Source organism: Fukomys damarensis, unplaced genomic scaffold, assembly GCF_012274545.1.
Source record: "Fukomys damarensis isolate Sample0158 unplaced genomic scaffold, DMR_v1.0_HiC HiC_scaffold_7, whole genome shotgun sequence".
Classification (NCBI taxonomy): domain Eukaryota; kingdom Metazoa; phylum Chordata; class Mammalia; order Rodentia; family Bathyergidae; genus Fukomys; species Fukomys damarensis.
The window spans coordinates 21,076,092-21,087,110 of record NW_022900919.1 but is presented as its reverse complement, the minus strand read 5'-3'; the positions used below and the strand labels follow the sequence as shown (position 1 = coordinate 21,087,110).

The window sequence follows — 11,019 nt, the reverse complement described above, 5'->3', positions numbered from 1 at the left end:
CACTTTTTAGTACTATATTTGATCATTGACAAAGGAGCCAAAAACATACACAGGAAAGCTAGCTTCTTTAATAAATGGTAGTGGGAAAATGGGCTATCCACATGCAGAAGATTTAATCTAGATCCATATCTCTCACTGTGTACTAAACAAATCAAAATGGATCAAAGAATTAAATGTTAAAACAGAACACTTAACCTACTAGAAGACAAAATAGACAAAACTCTTAAAGACATACATGTAGGTAAGGACTTTCTTGCACAGGAAATAGTACCAAGAAACCACAAATGGTTTCAAATAAAAAATCTTCTGTGTAGAAAAAACAACAACAACCAATAGAGAGAAAAGACAACCTACAGAATGGGAAAAAATTTTTGCCAGCTATACCTCAGACAGAGAAGTAATATCTAGAATAGAAAACTCCAAAAAATTAGAACCCCAAAACAAGAGACCCAATTTTAAAAATGGGTAAGTGAAATGAATAGACATTTCACACAAAAAGTACATGAAAAAATAAGTACATGAAAAATGGTTCAACATCACTGGCCATTAGAGAAATGTAAATTAAAACAAGATTCCATCTGACCCCAGAAAGAAGTCAAATAATAACAAAAGCTGGTGAGGTTGTGGAGAAAAAGGAACACTTCTGCATTTTTGGTGGGAATATAAACTAGTACAACTACTATCGAAATTAGTATGTAAATTCCTCAAAAAGCCAAAACTAGAAATCTCGTCTAACCTCCCATTTCCCCCCAGGTATCTTTTCAAAAGAATTAAAGACATCGTATTACAGTGAACCATGCATGCCCATGTTTGTAGCAGCACACTCATCATAGGTAAATTTTGGAAGCGGCCGATACGTCCATCAATAGATGAATGGGTAAAGATAACATAGTATTTCCACACAACGGAGTACTACTCTGTCAAAAAGAAAGATAAACTTGGGCTGGGGATTTGGCTCAGTGGTTCCAATGTCTGCCTTGCAAGCACAAGGGCTTGAGTTCAATCCCTGGTACCCACCCCCCAAAAAAAAGATAAATGAGTCATTTGTAGGAAAAAGGATGATGCACCTTGAGTCCATATGTTGAGTGAAATAAATCGGACATATAAGCTTACATATTGTATAGTTTCTCTTATACGAGAAACTCGAAGTATAAACAAAGAGCAAAAAAATATAATAGGAAGTAATGACATAGATCGCTCTTAAATAGAAATGGATCAAGAAATGGAGTGAAAGCAGAGAAAAGGAATGAAAGGAGGATTAGGATACGTTATGTACATGTACCAATTCCACGCAAGGAATGTAAACGTATTGCAAACATACTGTAAAAGTTTTTTTTTTTAAGTTCGCTGGGCTAAGACACTGGCACGTTTGTCTAAAAGTTACTAGTAATAGATTTCTGCAGCAAGTTATCATTAATAGCTTTTAAAGAAGTTTCTTTTTGTTCAAGGAGACATTTATTTTTATTTTTTAAAATTCATTAAGTTTATTGGTACATTTAGACATATGATATGATGACATTCATCCCCGGGAAATTGTACCTTTATGTAATCTATCTTGGTTCTTATTTTTTCCACATTCCCCTGTCCTCCCTTCAACCCCTCTACCCCTCCCTTTTTACAAAGACTTTGTTTGCATTTTTCCTTTTCTCATATTTTTTCCTTTCCCTTCTTTCCTTTCCCCTACCCTTCCCACTTCCCCTTCCCCTTTGGGCCTTTTCTTCCTATTTCACATTATCTATTATACAATTTGATCCTTACTTACACTTTCAGTTTCTCACACCAGAGAAACATTTTAATGTCCAAATAGAACATTTTTCCTTTTCTAGTTTTAGAGTGTTCTTATGGTGAAGTCCTTATTTTCTGGAAGCTGTTTATGTGTTTTTGATGATTGGAAGAACTAAACAATTATTACACTTGTTCTCAACAGGAAAATCCATATGTGGCACTCAACTGAAGAAGCCGGTTTAAATCTAGCAAGTGGAATAGAACTTCAACCAGCTGCAAAAATAAGAAAGTCTTCTATTTTTGCAGATTTACCATCCTCAGTAGTCTGTAAGTAGCTTCCAAAATCCCAAACCTTACATGTCAGATAATGAACATTGCTGTAAAAAAAATTACTAAGGATGTCTGCAGAAACATTCTCAGCTTTATGACAGAAGATGTTACAAGATGCTTCTGAGTAATTCTGAATTTTCACCTAAGACCTTGCATGAAACTTTCAGAGTTGGCTTGTTGATACGTAATCTTTTCATTTCCTTTTTAAAATTTGGAATCCAAACTCTAACGGTATAGTTGAAATACCTCTTCTAAATTTGTGGCCTTGCCTTAGTAGAGCTTTGTGCTCTGAGCTCCAGGTGACTGGATAATTTCAATGATGAATCTTCCAAAAGACAGTCTATACTTATCACTAGAGCAGGGTAATGCGTGCTTTTTGGCTTTTTGGAAATCTAAGCTGCAAATAATATAATACCTCTACGTTCCAAACACTCCCAATTTTATTCTTATGATTGTACTGTAGAACAGGCTAAATGTGTTCTGTGAGAACCACAACACTGATAGTGCCTTATTTCCCATTTGTTACCATGTGCATTATAGTCCAGCTCTTTGTAACCATATTCCTTTGAGACAGGGTTTCACTATGTAGTCCAGGCTGGCCTCAAATTCCTGCCTGCCTCAATTTCAAAGTGTAATTGTTCTTTGCTCTCTTTCTCTCTCTCTCTCTCTCTCTCTCCCTCTCTCTCTCTCTCCCCCTCTTTCCTCTTTCTCTCCCTCCTCTCTCTCTCACCTTTTTCTGAAATTATTGCATATTGTACACCTAAAGAAAAACACTCCTCATTTATTGCTTGAACCTGTAAACGGTATCTACAAAGCGAAGCATTCTCACAACTAGGACTTCACAATACACTGTAAGTTGCAATAGGCTCAATAAATTCCAAGCAGGAGGTACATGGTGAGGAGCCTCATAATAATCAGATGTAGCTATTTGGACAAGGTAATTGTCCAACAACAAAATTACCAGCAAACTGGATAGTACCCTCTCTTTGAGGCTCATGTGGAAAATGGCAACTTCATTTACATCAAGGTGCAACTCAGCCAATTGAAGTACCGGTACAAAAAAAAAAAAAAATCCTGGTACATCTGTCTGACATAGCTTTTAAATTCTGTGTGACAATTCCTGACTCACTGCCACAACATCCACTGAAGACAGCACAACCTCAAAGTCAGTATCACACTCAGAAGGGGCCTAAAAAGTGTGCAGAGTCCGAGAGACTTGTCAGGAGTTTGTCTCTGCCACTCCTTTCCCCATCCCAACATATTCTGTCCTCTAAGTAATTTTCCGGCATCTTTTTCACTGAAGCATTAATCACAGTTTGAGTGTTAGAAGCAGTTTCTAAGCACTCAGAGGTGGCATGAGCCATCAGAATCCTTATCTGAGGGTGAACGTCTGCTGTCTTCTCTACAAAAAGGGACAAGTGTTCTAGGTCTCCATCCAAGGATCTGGTGAGCTTACTGTTTTTGATGACAAGTAGCTTATTTTTCCCTTGTGTGAAGCCAGCCTTTGCCTAGTAATCTTTTGAAAAGAAGGCACAAACAGCTCCTTCTTAGACACATTCCAGAGCAGTACACAAAGGGCTGGGGATTTAGCTCAGTGGTGCTGCTGCCTGCCTTGCAAGGGCAAGATCCCAAGTTTGATCCCCGGTACAAAAAAAAAAAAAAAAAAAAAAAAAAACTTTTTAAAAAAAAAAAAAAAAAAAAAAAAAAAAAAGCAGCATGCAAGTATCTTTGGTGTAAGTGAGTGTATATAGGGAGTCGAAAGAAGTTAGGAAATTTGAATTAAAATCTTACTTCTTATGGATTATCAGCCAAATTGAGACCTTGCTGGGCCTTAGCTTTCTTATTTTGCTTCTTATGTTACAGATAGAATTGAGGCTTCAGCATAGAGTCCTTTGACTTCCCAGCCCCATATCTACAGTTTTACCTCTTTAGGTCTTTTCACCTTCTGTCTTCCTGTCTCTTGCTGCTGCCTGTGTTTGGTCAGCGCATCTTCTGTCTTCCTGCAAGTTGCCCTTATGGTTATTCCTTCCCTCTTTGTTTTCAGCTGTCCCGCTTCACTTGCGGCTCCCTCCCCAAGACTATCTCAGAGTGGAGAAACTCAGGTTTCTTCAGTCTCAAAACAAAACCGATACCTTGCACTAAGTCCTGTGCACTCTTTTACAAAGAATATTCCACACCGGTGCTCACACTGCTCTTCTTTTCTGTTCTTTTCCATCGAGTTTCTGTCCTTCCCTGAAACCACTCTGGCAAAAGATCATTAGGGAAAAGTTTACTGGGGCCAAGTTCAAGACTGTCTTCAGTTTTCTATTTATGCAGCATTCACACTTTAATGGTCTTCCTTTAAACCTTCTTCACACTTGATTTCTAAGTTTCTCCTGATTCTCTGGGCAGCTCTGTAATTGCTCGGCACTGTTATATGATCTTATTCTTTCATGTGATAGTCCAGAGTGGCCAAAAGAGGAGGCACAGGAAAGGCTCAGGAAAACAAAGTGTATGATCCTCACAGGTGCTAGTCACAGGAGGCACAGGACCCCACGTAGGACCAGGTAGGGAGACAACAGGGTGTCAGGAGGCAGAAAGTAGGAGCAAGAGCAAGGGAAAAAAGCGTTAGGCCAGTGCATTTGTTGGGGTTTCCTGAGAAGAGAGACGTGAGGCAGGCAAGGGAGGACAACTTAAGACTTAATATCAGAGTAGTTTCAGAGGTCCCTAGTTGCCTATGACCTGGCCCGGGGGTGAATGAGACACAAGACTATTGTCTCTTGGGGTGTAGGTGCCAGGCAGAGAAGGTACAAGTCCAGGTGGTTAGTTGCATATCAAAGATATGCTCCTGGCTTATTCCTTTGCTTCTAGGAGGGAAGGACCTTTGGTTCACCCGCAAAAAATATTTTAAGATGTCAAAATATCACAATATACAGAAAGTCATCAAACACACAGAGTAGACTTCTATCTCTAGGTGCTTGGCTGACCCCTCATTCCTGTACGTGCCCCTCAAATATTGGTGTCTTTGTGACCCTGCCTGTACTGTCCTTGTGACGCTCCTGAAGTCCCCTTATGGTGTGAGTTTCCATCTCTGTGCCGATGACTGGAAAGTGGCATCTCCAGCCGTTTGCCACATCTGACTCTAGACTCATCAGTTCTGCTGACTAGAAATGTCTGTGCAGACGCCCGACAGGCACCCGCAGTACCTGGGTACATATGCTGTCATCTTTCCTCTAGCACCTGTTCTTCTGACTCTTTTTCAGTTTTTAAGAATTTTTCCTCCCAGTTACCCATGCCAGAAATCTCCCAGGCATCCTGGAATCCTCCTCTCTTACCCTACACATCCAGGCTCAGTCCCGGTCCCGTGCCTTCCGGCCTGATCATCTCTTCTATTTATCAACTTCTCTTCCCTCCTTGGTGTCATTCTGTTAGTTCTGGCCCTCATCACTTCTCACAGCGTACATGGCGAGAGCCTCTAGCTGCTCTCCATATTCAGCCTTTCTCCCCTCCCAATCCTTCTCCACCATTATTATGAAGCATACAGAAAAGAATTGATAATAATGTAACCATTTCACGTGGGTCTACCAGCCATCTCAGAGGAGGTTCTTTCTACAACACAATCTTGATTACATCTATACTTTGATCCATCCTTTCAGTAATTTCTGATTACTCCTAGGATACAGTCCAAGCTCCTTTGTATAGAACACAGAGTCCATCAAGATTTAGCTATTATCCAGGTGTGGCGGTACATGCCTATAATCCCAGTACTCTGGGAGGCTGAGGCAGGAAGCTTTTTAAATTAAAGCCCAGCCTGGGTGACTTAGAGAGAACCTGTCTCAAAATATTTTAAAAAGGTATGGCAATGTAACTCAGTGAAGGCCCTGAGTTTAATTCCCAGTACCACACAAACAGAAAAAAAAAAAAAATTTAACTGTAGGGTTGAGAGTCTAGCTCCGTGGCAGAGCACACGCCTAGCCTGCATGAAGCACTGAGTTTGACCCCCAGCATTACCTCCCTTCAGTCTCACCCTGTCACTCTTCCTGAGTGAACGGAGTACACTCTCATGTCAGACGGCAAATTTCCCGGAAGATCGTGCTGTGTTGCCTTCTGTTTGCAGTTACTTCCCCACTCTGGTCTACCTAGCCACCCTTATCTGATTGTGGCCTTCTACAATACAGCCCTGATTTGTCTCTACATCCAGGTAGAACTGATTATTCTTCTATATCATTCATATATAATCATACTTTTATCACGATGACTTGTGCTTTGTTTACATCTGCTTAATACAAACTCCTCGAGGGTAAGGCTGTTCTTTCACTTTAGCAGTTAGAAGAGAGTGGCAACCTGATATGCAGCTGATGTTCAGTTCATGTTTATTCATCTGGCCCCTGCCTTTCTCTCCAGTTTTATATTTCACTAATCTTTTCCTACTTTCTCCCCCCGCGGTAGGCATCTAACCATATATAAAGAGTTATCTCACCTCCTTTGCATAACATACTTATTCCCTGGACACCTGTTTGCAAGATAGGCATCCACATTGCTTTCATGATCTGTTTTGATGCCCATCCTCCTCCCTACAGAATGAGAGCCAGGAGTCCAGGGACCATATGCGCTGGCTGTGTCTGTGCCTCCAGCTCCCAGCACAGGGGCTGACACACACAAAGCATCAGAGAAACATTGTGAGCCTTTGAACAGAGGGCTTAGACTTACTGATGTCTGAGGTCTTCTCCAACTCCCAAACTGTATTATTTGAGGTTCCAAAAATTGTGACACAATCTAAAAGTTCTTTCTGAGCAGATGGTCGGAACAGTTGAAGCAGCAGTTCTAACAGTTGGCAAATATGAAGGTAAACATTTAAGAAAGTGAGTCAAAATGAAGGTGAATTCTCAAAAAGGATTGGGAACATAAGCAGAGCTGAGTATCCAAGTAGTCACAAGCACCCTCTTTGCACCCGAGGGTGGGTTCCATATGCTCCCTCTGGTAACACATGTGCCATGAAAGCTTCTCAGGAAGGTATTTAGCAGCTTCCTGATGACTAAACCCATTGGCTAGAAATGAGCTGTGAGCACTTTATTCCTCCGCAGCAAAGATGACTTTTTTCCCTTTAGCACTTTGCTTTCTCATTTTTGTAAACTAAACACAAAGCTGGATCATTGTTTAATATTTTATTTCTTTTCAGAAGGAACTCTAGGAAAAAACCCTAAAGAGACTTAAGATTTGATCTTACCTATTTCGCACTCCACAACCATTTATTGATATCCATTATATTTCTAAGCTGAGTGTTGGAGGAGTGGGGATCTAATTGTAGCCTCAGTCTGAAGATAGTTATGATGTGACATATGCATTATATAAAATAGCATGTGAAACCTAATGGGGTGCAGTACAAGGTAATTCCAACTGGATAGCAGAAATGTAGGGAAACTTAAGGGTGAGAGAGAAATCAGAGCAAAGTGAAATTAACCAGCAGAAATGTACTGAAGGCAAGGTTCTCCAGCAAGCTTATACATAGAACACACACACACACACACACACACACACACACACACACACACATACACACACACGAGCTATATGGATTGGTAGGAAAGATTTGGGTTCTTGGGTGTGGATGATGGCACTAACAGAAGTGAGATCCATTTGCTTTCATACAAGTAACACCTTGAGCCAGCACTGTCAGGGTTCAGCTTCATAGTTACTTTAGTTTATTCATTAAATGAGAAAAGCAGTGTAAGAAACATAAGTGAGACAAGGACTGCCTGACTCTTTTGTACCTCATGGAGGTGTATCCCAAGCTTGATGTGTCTTGACAGCCCACACAGCGGGAGATGCCCACTAGGTCCAAAGCATTAGAACTATGAGTTCGCTGCTTTGTCCCCAGAAACAATTTGTACCATCATCACATAATGCAGTCATTCTGCTACTTAGGAGGCCACCTCTCTGGGGCTAAAATCCACATCCTCGGCCTTGAAATTCCTGCTGTACCAGCCTTTGAGGCATCTCCGTCTCACTGCTCTTCCCTGTAGAGCCTAAGAATTTTCCATTTATGTCCACTTGGGTGCTTTCCAGGGGCAGTTCTGGCCAGGACCTACTATGGACACACAGGTATAAAACTTGCAGCTTATTGCAAAAATGGAAGGATGCAATTTATTTTCTTAGCTAGATGACTACTCCATCCCTCAGGTAGAGCTGCAGAAATTTTTTTATGAGTACGGCTGAAGTTTTGTTCAAAAAAGAAGCACTGATAGAGACAGGAAGCAGATCCATGTTTGCTTGGGGTTAGGGGCAGGAAAGGGTCAACTATAAGTGAGCACCAACAATCCTTTTGGGGTGACTGAAATGTTCTAAAATTGTATGGGGTGATGGCTACACAAACCCATGCATTTACCAAAGTGGGTGAGTTTTGAGTCTAAATTATATGAGGGAGGGAGGGAGGGAGAGAGAGAGAGAGAGAAAGGAAACAAAGGGCAGGGGAGAGGAGGACAGGGAAAGAGCTCGGATCAAGTTCTGACTCAGAGGTCGAAGTACTTGGGTGAAACCCCAGGGCAACTGAGCACAGGACATAGAAGAGAAGGGTTTGAGCAGGAGTTAGTAATGAAAGTATCAGTGTGCTGGCAGTTTTGAGTGGTCTGCCTCCTGATGACAACCTTGGAGAGATGACAACCCTAAGATAAGTAGCATAATAAAGAATACAAATCCTAATATAAATAATGGCCGTGGCAGAAACAGCCAGTTCCCTCCCACCCCATATCACTTTTCTCCTTCTTCCACAAAAAGGGTTTGAGGAACTGGTCCAGAGCTGGACCGATTTTTGCAGTGTCAGAGATTAATAGCAAGAGCTGTAGTTTCTTTCTTCCAGGAATCCTCTAAAAATCTATCTGAATTTTAAAATAATTTCTTCATAGTAAAAGTCATTGCATTTCAAGAGCAATGTCAGAGTGAGGCTGGCCAGACAACCAGACTGGGAGCCCTTTGCACTACAATTACAATGCTATAATTTCAAACAAATTCAAATGTATTTGAAAATGATGTCAAAGAAAAAAAAAAGGAAGATGCCCTTAGTGGCTCTGCCCTGTGGCTTCTGTCTCCTTCTGTCTCTGCACCCACTCAGCCCACACCTGGTTCAGAATTCCTGAGAGAGGAAGGATAGGAGTCATTGGTGATCACAATAAGAACCATACCCTTCACCCCTTCTCTGAGACTTGTGGAAAGTTAGGACTGCAGGAAGGGGCAAATGATTTTTTTTTTAATCTTCCCAAAATTATTTTAATTACCTGGGCCTGTGGCGTGATCCAGCACCAAGGTCTCAGCTGAGGTTATCCAGAAGCCAAGGTTTCTTTCTAATCATCAAGAACTGACTTATACAGGGCATGGTGGGTCAGTAAACCTAGTATTTTGGGAGACTGAGGTAGGAAGATTGCAAATTTGAATCCAGCCTGGGCAGTTTAGCAACGTAGTGAGATGTTGTCTCAAAATTGTAAAAATTTTAAATGGGCAGGAGGTATAGCTCAGTGCAGTGGTGCTGGGTTCAATCCTCAGCAGAGAGAGAGAAAAAGGGAGAAAAAGAGATAGAGAGAAAGAGAGGGAGAAAGGAAAGAACTGGCAGATGTCAATCACTCATGGTATTCTTAGTAAGCCAGGTACAGATGCAATTTTATTAATTTTAAATGAGAGATGCACCTTCCCTTTGAATGACCTACATTCAGTCAGTGGTCCTTTCCTCCTCTCTGGATATCCAGGTGCTGCTGGGGCTATGCACTGTGGCTTTTCCCTTCTGCACCCCTAGAACAGGCCCTGCGACACAGTTGGTATTTAGTAAACAGATGCAAAACCGAATTAAATTTTGCTAAAATAACTTCTGTTTATCTTGGGCCATCTTTGGTCAAACAAGAGCTGGAGATATTCTTACCCACAAATTAGCTTGGTTAAGAGCTGTTCCAGACACCACCTCCGTGTAAAACAACATGGCAAGATTGGCGAACAGGCCATTTGTTTGGATTATTTTCTTCCATAGCTGACTTCATTATAAAGGAAATTCAGCGCAGAGAAATTACCTAGCAAGATGTCACTCCAGTAATTTTATGCGTCCTCTTTTCCTTTGCATTTGAAATGAATGCTGTGAGACCTGGGCACTATGCCACAGGTAATAATAGCACACACAGCCATAGACTATCCATTGCCTGTCCCTGAAATAGATTCTCCAGTAGAAAGAACAACAGCTCTGTCATTTACCAAGTTGTATGGGAAACAAGGATCGGAACTGAAGATAAAAAAAGAAGTATGAGTCAGTGGAGTCCAATTTAGTCTTAAGGGTAGTGTGAGACACATTATTTGGTCCATTTTCAGAGAAAATTACATTGTTTGGGAGGGAAGTGTCCCATCCATTTGTCAGATCCCTGTGATAATGTCACTGTGCTGAGGGACCTTTCTCAGACCCTGGAACGCAGGCCTCCCCTTCTCTTGGGCCTGCTCAAATCATTTGCTGATCTAGGCACCCTAAAACTCCTCCAAACCCTGCTGACAGCTCTGTCCCTGCTACCTCAGGCAGGAAGAGTAACTGGCCTGAGGCTGAGGTGGCCTTTTGTAAAACTCTTGGCTGCCATGACACTGGGCTTTCAGAGGTCAGCATGTCCAGAACTCTGCCTGTGGCCCCTTCTCATCCTATATGCTCTCCCTGGGACACTGTATTTGTTCCCATGGCTTCAACCATCAAAACCTTAGCCTCACAGTCACAGCAGCATGCACAACACCCCTCACACTGCCATCACACATCCTCCCTTCCTCTTTGCCTGCTAGTCTGTTCCTTCTGTGCAGTTGTTTGGCTGGTGTCATCTGTAGGTGTTAAGGGGACCAAGGCTCTAGTCTATTTAGCTAACTCTTCCCCTATTTGATTTGCTTATTTTTATTTTCACTATCTTGCAATTGTTGGAAACCCTGAAATCTTTTTTCCCCCATTAAGTTTATTGGTACATTTAAAGACCAATACAG

General features: G+C 41.5%; 1 pseudogene; it reads right to left on the bottom strand.

Moving 5' to 3' along the window:
• Positions 1-2,218: 2,218 nt before the first annotated feature.
• LOC117285183 overlaps positions 2,219-11,019 on the bottom strand; it is a 28,928-nt pseudogene continuing 20,127 nt past the window's right edge.